The sequence below is a fragment of the Nicotiana attenuata genome, unplaced genomic scaffold, assembly GCF_001879085.1.
Source record: "Nicotiana attenuata strain UT unplaced genomic scaffold, NIATTr2, whole genome shotgun sequence".
In the NCBI taxonomy this organism is placed as follows: Eukaryota; Viridiplantae; Streptophyta; class Magnoliopsida; order Solanales; family Solanaceae; genus Nicotiana; species Nicotiana attenuata.
In genome coordinates, this window is record NW_017670350.1 from 241240 (window position 1) to 256807 (window position 15568).

Sequence of the window (15568 nt, forward strand, 5' to 3'; positions counted from 1 at the left end):
TTGGCTGATATTCCTCTGTCCTTCTCTCAGGTACTAGTAGAGTTCCCTGAACTGCATCAACCACTCTTTCTTCAGCTTCAGTGGTTGTAATTGTAGTGCTTGGTTCTGTTGAATATGAGGCAGCGTTGTCTTCATTTGGCTCCTTTACTTGACTCATCATATCTGCCTTTCCGTTTGTCATGTTAATGACTTCACCAGGGACTAGTGAGGGTTCTCCATCTTGATCTTCCTCAGCACTCTTCTCAAGTGATGGATGAGATTCATCAAAAATAACATGAACACTTTCCTCAACACATTGAGTCCGCTTATTAAATATCTTGTAAGCCTTGCTTTGAGAAGAGTAGCCCAGAAATATTCCTTCATCACTCTTGGCATCAATTTTACCAAGCTGATCCTTTCCATTGTTGAGAACATAGCATTTGCACCCAAATGTTCTTAGGTGAGTCAGCTTGGGTTTCTTTCCATTCAACAGTTCATACGGGGTTTTGTTCAGAAGTGATCTGATCATGCACCTGTTCATCAAGTAACAGGCAGTATTGACAGCTTCAGCCCAGAAGTTCTTTGCAATTCCATTGTCGATCAACATTGTTCTTGCCATTTCCTCCATAGTTCTGTTCTTCCTTTCTACTACTCCATTTTGCTGGGGAGTTCTGGGAGCTGAGAAGTTGTGTGTGATGCCATTTTCATTGCAGAATTCATCAAATTTGATATTGTCAAATTCTGTTCCATGATCTGATCTAATGCAAGCGACTCTAGAGTCCATCTTCACCTGGATTTTCTATAAAAAGGCCATAATACCTCAACAGTTTCATCTTTAGTTCTGAGAAACAGGGTCCATGTGAATCTGGAATAGTCATCTACTATTACAAAAATGTATCTTTTTCCTCCTCTACTTTGCACTCTCATAGGTCCACACAGATCCATATGCAGAAGCTCTAGTGGCTTTGAGGGGCTCACATATCTTTTAGACTTAAAAGAGGACTTCACATGTTTTCCTCTAGCACAGGCATCACAGATTTTTTGCATCTTGAATTGTGACATAGGCAGACCATGGACCAGGTCCTTCTGAATTAGTTTGTTCAGAAGAGAAAAACTTGCATGGCCTAGTCCTCTGTGCCATAGTTCATCTTCATCATCAACAGCTTTCGGACAACTCAGATCACCATTCTGTAAGGACTCGAAATCAGCGACATAGATGTTCTTGTATATTTTGGCCACAAGTACTATTTCACCGGTCACAAGATCAGTGACTGTACATATTTTGGATAGGAACTCCACCTTGTTTCATTTATCACAAATTTGAGAGACACTCAAGAGACTGTACATAAGACTATTTACATAGTACAAATTTTCAAGAATGAGTGAGTGACTTCCCGACTTTTCCAACTCCAAGAATGTACCCCTTTTTACCATTGCCAAAGGATACACTCCCTCCTTGCAGGGCCTTTAGTGAAAGAAAGTCCGTAGTATTCCCAGTCATGTGTTTTGAAATCCCACTATCCATGAACTATTATTGACCGCTTCCTTTCATTGTTCCCTGCACAAGAGATTAGGAGTTAGTTTTAGGAACCCAAACAAGTTTGGGTCCCTTGTAGTAAGCAAGAGGATGACTAAGATTTCTCTTAGTCCATGCAGGTAATGTGCGTTTTTTGTGAGTGGAACCCGGTCCCTCTTTTGTAGTCATTGTTTCAGCAAACACTTTGTTTTTCTGAACTGATTGATTCTTGGCCTGGACATCTTCCTCAAAGCGCCCAGTGTTACCACATCGGGTACAGGGCCAGTTATCAGAGACAGTGATGTACTTACTATGAGGGTTGGGAGGAGTTTTCTCCCTTTGGAACCCTACTCCCTACCTGTTTTCACAATCATTAGTATGCAAGGCAATGGTAGCTTCTAAGGACAAGGTCCATTTTAGGGACTTTTCAAGATCATTCTTTACTCTATCCAGATTAGTTTGGAGAAACTCATTTTTCTCAATTTCAGCACACATCCTAAATCTCACAGCTTTCACTTCATTTTCGAGCCTAATGTGTTCCTCACTTGCTATCTCCTTTCCCTTTCCAGATCTTTCAGGTTTTGACTTAATCCATGGTTTCACTATTGTTTCCCTTAGGTTGGCAATTTCTTCCAACAGATCACTCTTTTCTTTTCTGAGGATTTCAATGGTTTTCTTATGGTCAGTAACTATAGCCACTAAAGTCGTCTCTAGTTTGTTAAGATTCTCCTAATTCTAAGGTCAAAGAATCCCTATCCTCCATAAGACTATGAAAAGTAGTGATTAATATATCAGCTAAAGACACAAGTTTTTTTTAGAATAGGATTTCAGATTTCTCTAAACATCCCTGAAGTTTACCTCTTTGTTGCCATTGTCTCCATCATCATCTGATTGAGCCGTCAAAGCAAAAGTTGAGTCATATCCAATCTCCTCGCCTTCAGCTGCCATCATGGAACTATCACCAATATCAGGTTCATTTTCAGACTGTCTCATCATATTGTCAGCGAATCTTTTTCTCTTAAAGTCCTTGAAGGGAACCTGGTTCTTCTTAGCTGTTTTCTCATGGTAGTTCTTGGAGAATTCATGTTTCAAGAGAGGACAGTCTTTCATGATGTGTCTAGGCTTTCCACACTTGTAACAAAGATCATAATTTTTTGGTCTGTTAGAGCTGTCCCTTTTTAGCATTTCTCCATTTCTTCTGACCATCTTCTGAAATCTTTTGGTTAAGTAAGCCATGTCACTGTCTTCCTCATTTGAATAATTGTTAACAGCTTTAAGTACCAGGTTATTTTCCTTCTTTGGTTCTCTTCTTTCAAAGTTTGGTGGAGCAGCCATGAGGATCCTTCCTAAGTGTTAACCTAATAGAAGGAACCTGCTCTGATACCAATTGTTAGTTTGTGTGAGTCCACCAAATAGTAGAGTACCTGGTCCTCTACAAGATTATGCTGAGAATGCTGATAAAATAGTATGTAAATAAGGCAGAGGATTTTTACGTGGAAAAATCCCACACAAAGGGATCAAAAAACCACGACCTACACATGTAAGCTTCCAACTTCACTAACTTGTAAAAACCTATTACAAGCCACTTTGCAATGACTCTACTACAAAGCATTTACTCAACTAACTTGTGGTACTCTTACCACAAGCCACTTTGTGACTTCCTAGTTACAAAGGCTTTTACTAACTTGTGATGTTCTCACCACAAGCCACTTTATAACTCTACGATTACAAAGACTTTTGCTTATGACTAAACCTAGTCACAACATAAACTCAAGGAGTTTACGGATTTACAAGAGGATTCCTAATCAAACGCTTCTAACTAAGCAATTTAGGAGATACAATAAGTGCAATCACAAAGATAAAACTCAACAAGGACAACAACAAGCTATCTTTTAGGAACCGGTCCGTAGTTGCATTCAAGTTTGTTCTTCAAGCTTGTGAGGATTGATTTCTCTGTTTTGGCAAGAAGCTTGAATGAGAAACTGAAACCTTCAAGTGATGTTTTGTATAAACTCATTGTGGGTACACTTTGATCAAATCACTTGAAATGATGTGAGTACTTTATTTGGTTAGAGAATGAGTGGGCGCTGGAGAGAGTGCAGTGCGGCAGAAACAGTGCAGGCAGTCACTTCGTTTCCAGCTGTGTCCAATTGACCTTGTACTGCCACAAGAGTATCAGGTCCTTGTTTGGGTTCCTACATACTGAAGCTGTAGCAGTTCACCTTTAGCTGGAATCCGTTAAGCTTGCAGTATAGTCCAAGTAGGTCAGGTTTCCTATCTGGTTCTTAACAGTAAGTTTGGTAGAGCATCAAAACATAATGCAAGAACATTTAAAACCTATCAATAGGAATTCAATTGGACCCAGTTGAAGGTCCCAATATGAACACTTGTCCAAACTTGACCGATAACACTTGTCCCCTTTAATCTTGACTAGTCAATGTTGTAGAAAGAGATCTATAAATAATAAGGGATTCTCATTAGTTTTAAATTGATTGTTCATCTGCTTCCAATGCCAATTTGTGCAACATTTCATATATTCACAAACCAATCTCTGACTTTGTTTTATTTATCAAACCCATATAGTCTTAATTTATAAATGCCTATGCACTTTACTCCCAAATAATTCCATGATTCCGAGCTTTTCATAATAATCTCAAATTAGATTAGAAAAATAACCATGAACATTCGTAGTTTCTTTAGGCGCGTAATTAAATCATCACGGCTATGGGTACGGTTCTCGTGGCATAGTCGTGATACATAATCCCATTTGGCTGCGCATTTCATGTGACCCGATCATAACTTCGAACAATAATAAAAATAAACATGTTGTAGATCGTAGGGACGGTTCCCGTGATGCAATTCCCGAAATGTGTACAGAAAAAACGAGTGTACGACATCGTACCTTGTTCCAGAAATAATTCCATAACTAATTAAAAGCGGTTAAAAAGTAAAAATGCACAATAGGTTTTAAACATGTAATAAATTAGATAATTAGGCCAAATATTAATAGTTGAGAGACCGTGCTAAAACCACGAAACTCGAGAGCGCCTAACACCTTCTCCCGGGTTAACAGAATTCCTTAGCCGGTCTTTTGTGTTTTCGCGGACCAAACATAGAGTCAATTTTCCTTGATTTGGGATTCAAAATGAACCGGTGACTTGGGACACCATAACTTATTCCAAGTGGCGACTCTGAAATTGAATAAATAATCCCATTATTGATTAATGTCACTTTAATTGGAAAAACTCCATATCCCTATCCCCTCGGAAAAAGGAGGTGTGACAGCTCTGGCAACTCTGTTGGGGAACACGGACCCAGAATCTCTAGTTCAGGGTTCAGAATTCGAGCTTAGAATAACTGTTATACTTGGCTTTTATTTATTATCTGCTTTTTGTTAAATGTTTGAGCCTATTGGTTAATTGTCGCTTTTTACCGCTTTGGTATTGTTTGAACTGTATATGAAACTGTTGTGAAACCCTTCTTCTCTCTAGGTCTTCTAAATATTCTGGGAAGTGCACGCTGTCGTGACTTCTTTTCTGTTAGTGTCATATCCCTAATTTTGAACGAGGATCGGACAAGTTGCAAAGACGGATGATCTTTTGGTTACCGGTACGCTGCCCCCCCTCCCCCTCCCCCCTCCCCCCTCCCCTTCCCCCACCTTGAGTTGTCCACTCGGGTAAGCCAGGTCTACAACAATACACCTAGGTTTTAAACCTAAAATAATATAGTCTCATGTCGGATCTCCAGTAGGAACGCTTGTTTGCATCACGTGCATTTGACTTTGGGGACTCAACACAGGGATTGGGTTCGTCTAGGGCAGGTGTACCCGAAATAAAAGACCATCCCGATGCATTTTATGTGCTACTTGTGCAATTTTTGTTTAGGGTTGTATGTTGATCGGCTTCTAGAATAGGAAAATAAAATCTAGAAAAACCAAGAGTGAGTTAGGAGAGAAAACACCCGGTTCTAAAAATCCCGGTATTCAAAATATCCCGAAACTCTGCCAAAATTTTTGAAAAATAGGAGAAAATCATTTAAAAAATGAGTCATATTTTCTTGTCGCATCAAAACTTACCGAACTACGCGGGTTTGATTCTCACCGGATGTGGGATACGTAGGCAACCTTCATCGGGTTCGGCCCCGCTTTTGCAAAAAATAACCAAAAATATGAAAAATATCGTCATTTTGTCATAAATAAAGTTAAGTGATGACGTTTTTATCCAAATAGCGAGAAATGTCCCGACGGGACGCCGAAAGTCTGTTTTTGCAGGAATAGCCAGATATGGTCCTTTTTCCAATTTTGGGACACTTAGCAAACGCAACCCTAAAATCTTCCCTTCAAAAGTGCTGAAGGGTCGTATTTGCAAAAGTACCCGTGATTTGTTTTAAATTTAATTTTGCAAATATAATCTTTTCTGATCAGTTTTCAAAACAAACTCACATGTTTTAACCTAGTCCCTGATTTAAAAATATGCAGAATGACCACTGTTCAGAATTTACCAGTAAAGGTTATGGATCAAATTTGGGAAAACAAGGGCAAGACAAGGTCAATCGACACCTGGGGGCACTCACTGGACTATTGAAGATTAAACCTAGAAGTGATGTGATAGAGGCGTTAGTGTCGTTCTGGGACCCCGCTCATAATGTATTGCACTTCTCAGATTTTGAGCTTACACCTACCTTGGAAGAAATGGAGGGTTATGCCGGGAGTATAGAGGGATTAAGACACAAGTACCTGGTATCTCCAAGGACTGTTACTCCCTACAAGTTTCTAGACTTACTGAAAATAAACAGGCAGATCAAGATTGAAAGTCTAGCAGGTGGAGCTTCCACTCTTCACTTTCTACACCAGTGTTATGGGAATTTAAAGGGATTCGAGGACCCAGAAAACGGACTCTGCAGTAAGGGAAACCAATCAAAATGGGAAACGCATAGATGCTTTGCCTTCATGGTGTCATTTTTAGGCCTCTTAGTGTTTTCAAGGGAGGACGGGAATATTGATTTGCATGTAGCTGGAGTTGTTCATGTTTGACTACCCAGGCCAAGGGTACCCTCGCACCCATGATCGTATCAGATATATTCTGAGCACTCACATCCTGTAAGGCCGGAGTCAGGTTCTATGAGGGGTGCAATCTATTATTACAAATGTGGATGATCGAGCATCTTTGTCATCGTCCCCGATACATGAACTACGGGTCTACGGGAAAAAATTACATCGAGGAGTTTGGTACACGAGTGACAACATTCGAAATGCAAGAAGGGGTCAATGATTGGATATCCCGCCTTCGTTCTATAACCAGGGATCAGATAGAGTGGACATAGGTTGGCTTCCCGTTGATGAGATTGTTTACATGCCCGCCACCGGTCCCAACTTCCTCTTAATGGGTCTCCGAAGCATCCAACCCCACGCCCCTTACCGGGTTTTGAGATAACTCGGAAGATGCCAAACAATTCCTAGAGATTAAGATCTTAGTGTTCATGCTGTCGAAATCCGGCCAGAGGCTGAATTTCCTAAAGAAGTGGTTCTCCATGTTTGGAACGAATACCAGTATCTGTGGGCAAACACCCGACTACGCAATTTATCAAGGGGCGAGGTTTTACCCGGTTATCTTGCTTTGTATGGGAAGAGAGTCGTGATGAATGATGAGTTTGAAAGGCCGACTCTAAAAGGCCTTATATCCAAGAATTTGTTGACGCATCGTAGGAACAATGGGCTTGGTTATCCAAAGAGAATGACTATAGGGCTACCATAAGCAAACTAGAAGGGCAAATCAGAAACATCAAATTTGATAGTGGTTTGCAGGCCGCTGTGGATGAAGGAGAAAAAAAAGGTTGGCCCGAGAAAACGAAGCCCTCCGAGCTCAGATTCAGAGGATGAAGATAGCTGCTGAAAACCCGGGAAGAAGCAAAAAAGATGAAAGACTCATAAACAGTCTTAGGCGAAAAGTGTGTGATTATGGGGCTGGCCTGGCAAAGGCTGAGGATGAATTGGCAAAAGCTCAGGCAAAATTGGAAAAGAATGCAGAAGAACGGACAAGGTTTTCTCAGTAGCTAAGGCAAAAGTATGATAGAGGAGTCACGTTTTTAAAAGAAGAAGCTGACTACTCTTGAAAATAAAATGGCCCAGCAAACAAAGAATTTCAAATCGGAAAGAGAGCATTGCTATACATTGATCCCCCGATTAGAAGAAGACATGCAACAATTGCAAGAGTAAAACCACACGGCCACGCAAGTTTTGGAGGACCAGTCTCAGCAAATTGGACGCCTGCTCCTAGAGAAGTGTGTCATTAGAATGAGGGTTTAAGAAATCGATGATTATGTTATGACGAAGTGCCATGAATGCGAAGATATGACCAGGTCCATGTTCTTTGCCGCTGTAATGACCTTTGTCCGTCAGGTGATGGCTGATTTACAATACCTTCAAGAAGAGATTGCACGGAGGCTCGCATCGAGACAGATTGATGTCTCACGGGCCTCCAAAGTAGAATTAGAGGCCCTTATGTATTCCTGATTTTCTTTTGGCTTTGAGTCTATATTTCACCTTTTCGAGTCTGTTAGTCTTTTCCAAGTCTGTTTGTCTTTTCTATTTTGAGTCTGTTTGTTTTTTAACTGTCAGTATTTCCAAGCCTTTGTAATAGAAAAACCCAAAAACATTTTATTTAATGAAATATTGAAAACCTAAAATTTTCTTTTCTTTCATTTCGCATTTGCTCCCTGAACTACGTAATGATTTGATTCATGCGGCGTCATGATACGTAGGCAATCCCCATCGGATTCAATCATAGCTATAGACAATCTGGGTGAAAAATAAACCGAAAAAAGAATAAAAAGAGAGAGAGAAAGACAAAGGAAAAATTGGGTAAAAAGAAAGAAAAGAGTGAAAAAATAAAAGAGCGAAAACAACAAAAGAGGAAGAAAAGAATCAGGATTTGAGATTTGAGAAAAGAGATAGCAAATCCGGGATAAAACACACAGTCATTGCAAAACATTTAGAAACGTTTAACTGTTTAGGCGCATCGCATCCCCAATATGCGATTCCCTATATGTTAAATTTCTCAACTAACCGGCTTGTTGTGTGGCAATTAGACAGGTCCTGTTTCAGGTGGTTGGTTTTGTAGTAATCTGGCTTCCCATCCTTACTTCACAAGATACAAAGGCAGTATTCTTATGGCTTCCGAAAGTCATCTACCAATTATTAACCCTTTAAAGGATAGCCCAGTATCGGTTATCCCATAGTCAGAATCAGCAACTGCTGAAGAAAACAGAATGTTGCGTTGTCGTAAGTTAGAGATGTGGGACGCTTGGCCTAATGGCAAAGAACCGCCCTGTACAATCCTCGGATTTCCTGAACCGCTTCCCAGGACAAGCAGAACCTCCAACATCCCTATTCCTGTAACCAACCCATTCATCCCGTTTGGATACCCCACTATATCAGCTAATTTTACCGGTATGCCTTCTGAGGTTCGCCCCCAGGCACCATTTTCGGGAGTATCTTCTACAGTATGCACCGCACCAACAGTCTCTATTGCGGCACAGCCAACAATGCCTAGTCCATGTTTAGAACCGTCAGCTTTCACTTTTCAAGTACCACAAGCTAGACACAGCCCATGTCACCCCAAACTCCTACCCTCAGCACCCGCAATACGAGTCTCCAGTGGAGCAGGAAAGAATAGCAAGAAACCTCGAGCAAGAAGAAATGGCTCGGAAGATGAAAAGTCTCGAACAAAGTCTTAAGAACATGCAAGGCCTGGGTGGACAAAAGAGTGTTTTTACTCTAGTCTATGCATGTTTCCTCATGTTCATTTTCCCCTTGGTTTTAAAACGCCAAAATTCGAGAAATACGATGGGCATGGAAACCCGATCGCTCATTTGAAAAGATATTGCAATCAATTGAGAGGGGCGGGAGGGGGGAGGGGGGGGAAGAAGAACTTTTGATGGCCTATTTTGGGGAGAGTTTGATGGGAATTGCGTCCGAATGGCACATGGACCAAGACATCTCCCATTGGCATATATGGGACGATTTGGCTCGAGATATCATCAGAAAATTTCAATACAACGTTGATATCGCTCCAGATAGGAATTCCCCAACCAATTTCAAGAAGAAAACCACGGAAAGTTTCCGTGAATACGCTATCAAATGGCGTGAGCAAGCAGCCAGAGTGAAATCGCCAATGGATGAGACAGAAATGATAAATGTTTACCTACAGGCACAAGAGGCCGATTCCATTCAGAACATGATGTCTGCCATGAGCAAACCTTTTGAGAAATGGTAGAAGATGGCCTAAAAACTGGTTGAATCATAAGTCAATATGCTTTAAGATCCACGTCCCAAGCCATTCAAAACGGCTCGGGAGGTTTAGAAAATCGAAAAAAGAGGGAACAAGGATCCATGATGGCTTCAAGTTTGAGAAGCTCTTGTCGATCCCGTGATTATTCTTACCCGCCTTTTAGAACCCCACAACACTACTACCCACATCAAGATGCAGCATATGCTGTGGCACCGGCTCCCTATGCAGTGATGAATGCCCAATCCTATACACGACCACAACAGCACTACAAGAAAAATAGAGCTCCACCTCCAAGAAATAACCATCCTCACCGAGCTCCATACAGAAAAACTACCAACATAATACACGACCCTGTGAGCCTCCCAGGAAAAGCGACTTTACCCTTATTGGTGAATCCTGCTCTAGCCTTTTTCTAAAATTAATCCAGATGGGCCTACTGCAACCTGTGCCTCCAAACTGTCAAAATCCGGAGTCTCCATCATACCGGCTCAGTACCAGGTATTCCTATCATACGAGGACAGAGGGTCATGATACGGAGGATTGTTGGACTCTCAGAAGGACAGCTGAGAATTTGATAGAACAGAAATGAGTGCTGTTAAGGGATGAGGAAGTCCCTAATGTGACTAACAATCCATTACCGGCTCACAACAACAGGCCGATCATTGGAATGATTTGTGATGATAAAGAGTTTGATCCAGCCTTGAAAGCTATCATCGACATTACCAATTCGGAGGCAAGACCTAAAGCGGCGGCGAAACAGGCCAAAAATGAGAAGAAGAAAATCATGCCAACTCCTCAAGTTGCAGAAAAAGTTATGGAAACGAAAGCCGGGGCAGCACCTGCTAAGGATGCAGTTCTTTACGTTCCTAGGGCCCCTAGGTAAGAGCAACTCATGATACGCTCCCAAAAGATTTGACCAAAAGAAAGTCACGCTGAATGTGCCAAAATTGTATGTACCAAAAGGGACTTATGTGGTGCGGGGGAGATAATGTCACCAAGGCTGACTGAGCCCATGGTTATCAGCCGCGCACCATAGAGCCCTATGAGAGACCCCACTGCAGTGCCCTGGAACTATAGCAAAATACTGGTTACTTATAAGGGGAAAGAGATTATGGGAGAAGCGAATGAAATGAACCAATCTGGGAAGTACCACAACCCAGAGGAACTAAAGATATCAAAACAGAACAAGGAGAAACGGTTTCAACCCAAGAAGTCTTTGAGTGCTGAAGAGGCAGAAGAGTTCTTCCGAAAAATGAAAACTTCGGAATATGCCATAATTGACCAACTTCGGAAGACTCCTTCCCAAGTTTCGCTTTTATCCCAGCTATTGAGCTCAAATGAACATCAGAAGGTCCTCTTGATAACATTAAATAAAGCATATGTTCTGGTTGAAACTTCAGTGGGACAATTGGAAAGAATGGTTGAACGTTTCTTTGAAGCCAACAGGATTTCTTTCAACCGTGATGACTTGACCCTAAAGGAAGCCACCCACAACAAAGCCCACTGTCAAATGCGAAGGTTATTATGTGAAGAGGGTCATGCTAGATGGTGGGTCTAGGGTCGATATTTTCCCTCTTTCAACACTTCAGAGGATGGAAATTGGAATAGAAAGGATTCGACCAAACAATGTCTGTGTGCGCACTTTTGATGGTGTCAAGGGCGATACAATCAGGGAAATTGACTTGATTTTGACCATTGGCCCTATGGATTTCGAAGTGACTTTCTAGGTTCTGGATATGAATACTTCGTATAATTTTCTCCTAGGAAGACCATGGATTCACGTTGCAGGGGTTGTGCCTTCCACTCTCCACCAAATGGTCAAGTTTGAACATGAAAACCAAGAAATCGTTGTCCACGGGGAGGATGAACAGTCCATTTACAGGGACCCGTCAGTCCCGTGTCTCGAAGCTAGAGAAGGAAGTGAGCACATTGTCTATCAAGCCTTCGAAATTGTGGTCTCCGACCAATGTAAAGAAGGGGCCCCGTTCCCTCAACCTTGCTTATCAAATGCATCGGTCATGGTAGCCAGTGAAATGATTAAACATGGGTACAAGCTCGGGAAAGGGCTCGGGGCATCTCTACAAGGCAACACAAAGCCCATCACTTTGACCGCCAGTGAGAATTTCTTCGGCGTAGGTTTCCAAGATACAAATGCCGACATAAAATGGGCTGATGAACGCAAGAAAGATGGGCAGGTCCTACCTCAGCCCGTTCCGCATCTCGCCAAGTCATTTGTTAAACCCAAGTATGGAGAAAAAGAGGAAGAAGAGGCCTTCACGGCTGAGGAGATTGAGGATATTTATGAAGCAATGAAACAAATGTTGTACGAATCCAACATGGTCCAAGCGGGGGAAGGCAGGAGCACTGCTGAGGTGCTGTACATGGGACCAAATGCCAAGCTTCAGAACTGGAAGGCTACCCCATTCTCTGTCAGACGGGAGTCCCGGTAGTCCAGTCTTGCCATCTTTTCTACATTACGAGTTATTTCAGGGTGTAACTCGAATGTTTTTATTTTATTGTCTTTTGATTTCGATGTAAACCCTCATATCTTCAATTCAATGAAATGAAATCAATATTTCATCGTCAATGGATATCTTCTTCTTCCTTTATTCTAATTTTTCTATTTTTATCTTTTTCTTTTTAGTTCTAATAATGCGGACTTAAATAGTATGACATGCTTGTGGACTTCATGCCGAGATCCTAAAACGATGTCTAACTGTGAAATAATGAATCAAGAACCGGAATATGATGAAAATGACATTTTTAGGGAAATAAATTGAGAACTAAAACAATTTGAGAATAAGCCTAAGACAAACTTAAATGAAACCGAGCCGGTTAATTTGGGTAGTCCTGAAGAGGTCCGGGAAACCATGATAAGCATTCATGCTGACAAAAGAACTAGAGATGCATTGATCCAACTTTTGTTTGAATACAAGGACGTGTTTGCATGGTCCTATGATGATATGCCAGGACTGAATATTGATTTGGTAGTGCATAAATTGTCAACTTATCCTAGTTATCCTCCCGTCCAACAAAAGCAGAGAAAGTTTAAAACATACATCAGTGATAAGATCAAATAAGAAGTCACCAAACTGTTGAAAGCGGGTGTGATCCGAGTGGTCCGATACACCATATGGTTGGCTAATGTGGTCCCAGTGCCGAAGAAAGATGGGAAAACTCGAGTGTGTGTTGATTATCTGGATTTGAACGAAGCAAACCCCAAGGACAACTTTCCATTGCCGAAACATCCACATTCTTGCTGACAACTGTGCCAAACATACGATATACTCTTACGTGGATTGTTATGCTGGGTGCCACCAGGTTCTGATGGATGAAGAAGACACAGAAAAGACGGCTTTCACCACACCTTGGGGCACTTACTATTATAGGGTCATGCCATTTGGTTTAAAGAACGCCGAGGTAACCTACATGAGAGCTATGACTGCTATCTACCATGACATGATGCACCAGGAAATTGAGGTGTATGTGGACGATGTGATCATTAAATCCAGAACGCAGGAAGATCATGTGAGGGATTTGAGAATGTTCTTTGAGCGTCCCCGCAAGTACGACTTGAAAATGAATCCAGTTAAATGTGCATGCAGAGTTCCATCTAGGAAACTTTTAGGGTTTATAGTCATCCGGGGGGTATCGAGCTAGATCCAACAAAGATAAAGTCTATTCGGGATTTGCCACCTCCGAGAACAGAGAAAGAGGTCATGAGTCGCCGAGGAAGATTGAAATACATCAGCAGGTTCATTGCTTAGTTGACTACCACATGTGAGCCCGTATTTAAGTTGTTTCCATACAGGCAACATATGGAAGATCTTAGCAAGCAGTTCAAGTCCGTCGAGTTCAGGTATATCCCTCAATTCCATATCGAGTTAGCTGATGCATTAGCTATTTTGGCCTCAATGATGACATATCCAGGCAATGTCCATATTGACCCATTGGAGATCCAAATGCGAGAAAGACATGGATATTGTAATGCAATTGAAATAGAGCCAGATGTCAGCCATGGTATCATGATATTAAAAGATTTTTGAAAACAAAGGAATATCCCGAGTAGGCCAGTGGAGATCAAAAAAAGAAATATCAGAAGGCTTGCCAACAGTTTCATTTTGAGCGGAGAGGTCTTGTACGAAAGAACCCAAATTTGAATCTTTTGAGGTGCGTAGATGCCCAAGAAGCTGAAAAGATCATGAACGAAGTGCAGTCGAGAGTATGTGGGCCCTACATGAACGGAGTCCTCGCAAAGAAAATCCTTCGGGCAGGTTATTATTGGATGACCATGGAAAAGGACTGCTTCAGTTTTGTCAACAAGTGCCATCAGTGTCAGATACACGGTGACCTGATTCATGCACCACCTTCAGAATTGCATCCTATATCAGCACCTTGGCCGTTCGTTGCTTGGGGTATGGATTTCATTGGGCCAATCAAGCCAAAAGCTTCAAATGGGCACAGATTCATCTTAGTTGCCATTGACTATTTCAAAAAGTGGGTTGAAGCAGTCACTTTTAAAGCCGTCACCAAGAAAGCGGTGGTGGACTTCGTGCATTCCAACATTATTTGTCATTTTGGTATTCCTAAAACTATCGTTACAGAAAATGCTCCAAATCTGAACAGCCAATTGATAAGGGAAGTATGCAAACAATTTAAGATTACGCATCGTAACTCTACCCCTTATCGGCCCAAAGCTAATGGCGCCGTTGAAGCTGCAAACAAGAATATCAAGAAGATCCTCAGGAAAATGATTCAAAGTTCTAGAAAGTGGCATGAAAAGCTACCTTTTGCATTATTGGGATATCGCACAACCGTGCGCACATCATGGGGGCCACGCCTTACTTATTGGTTTATGGCACTGAAGCTGTAATACCTGCAGAAGTCGAAATTCCCTCTCTTTGGGTCATTGTTGAAGCTGAGATCGAGGATGATGAATGGGTCAAGACCCGGTTGGAACAATTGACATGATTGATGAGAACCAGATGGCCGTAGTTTGCCACGGGCAGTTGTACCAACAAAGAATGGCCCGTGCCTATAACAAGAAAGTGCGGCCTAGAAACTTTGAAGTGGGGCAACTCGTTCTGAGGCGTATTCTCCTGCATCATGAGGAAGCAAAAGGAAAATTTGCTCCAAATTGGAAAGGTCCGTACATTATAAGAAAACTGTTGCTGAAAGGAGCGACGTATTTGGGAGATATCGAAGGAAATAATCCTGAAACTGCTGTCAATGCAGATACGGTTAAGAGGTATTATGTTTGACCCTTTTCGCAACTTTGATGCTCTCCGATTGAGATAAAGAAGGTTTTCATTCTCGCTACCCAAACACTACCAAACCTTGCTAACCCTTTGAGTTGTTTCCCTTTCTTTGATTACCCTTTTTGGAACCAGGAAGTTGTTATAAAAAACAGAAGAAAAATAAAAGAAAATCAAAAACAAAGAACTTCTTGAACTAATTCCTAAAGGATACGTAGGAAGCCTCTCTCTGGGGTTCAGTTACACCAAAATAAAAATCCAAATTCCCCCAAAAGTTGAAATTGGGGCAGAAGTTACAATGGTTTGGCGATGGTTTCGCCTCAAAGGTTCCAAAGTTGTAATTTAATCCAAATCCTTTTTACCCAAGTCTTTTTCAAGTCCTTCCAATCAATCGGCGAGGATGTTCAAGAATTGGAAGATACAATAGCTTGGATTTGATACAATCAAAATGAGAGAAATAAAATGAGAGAGTCTTATTGGTTAAAACCCTCACGAGCACCATAAGGCGATGATAAGCAGAGAAATTGAAA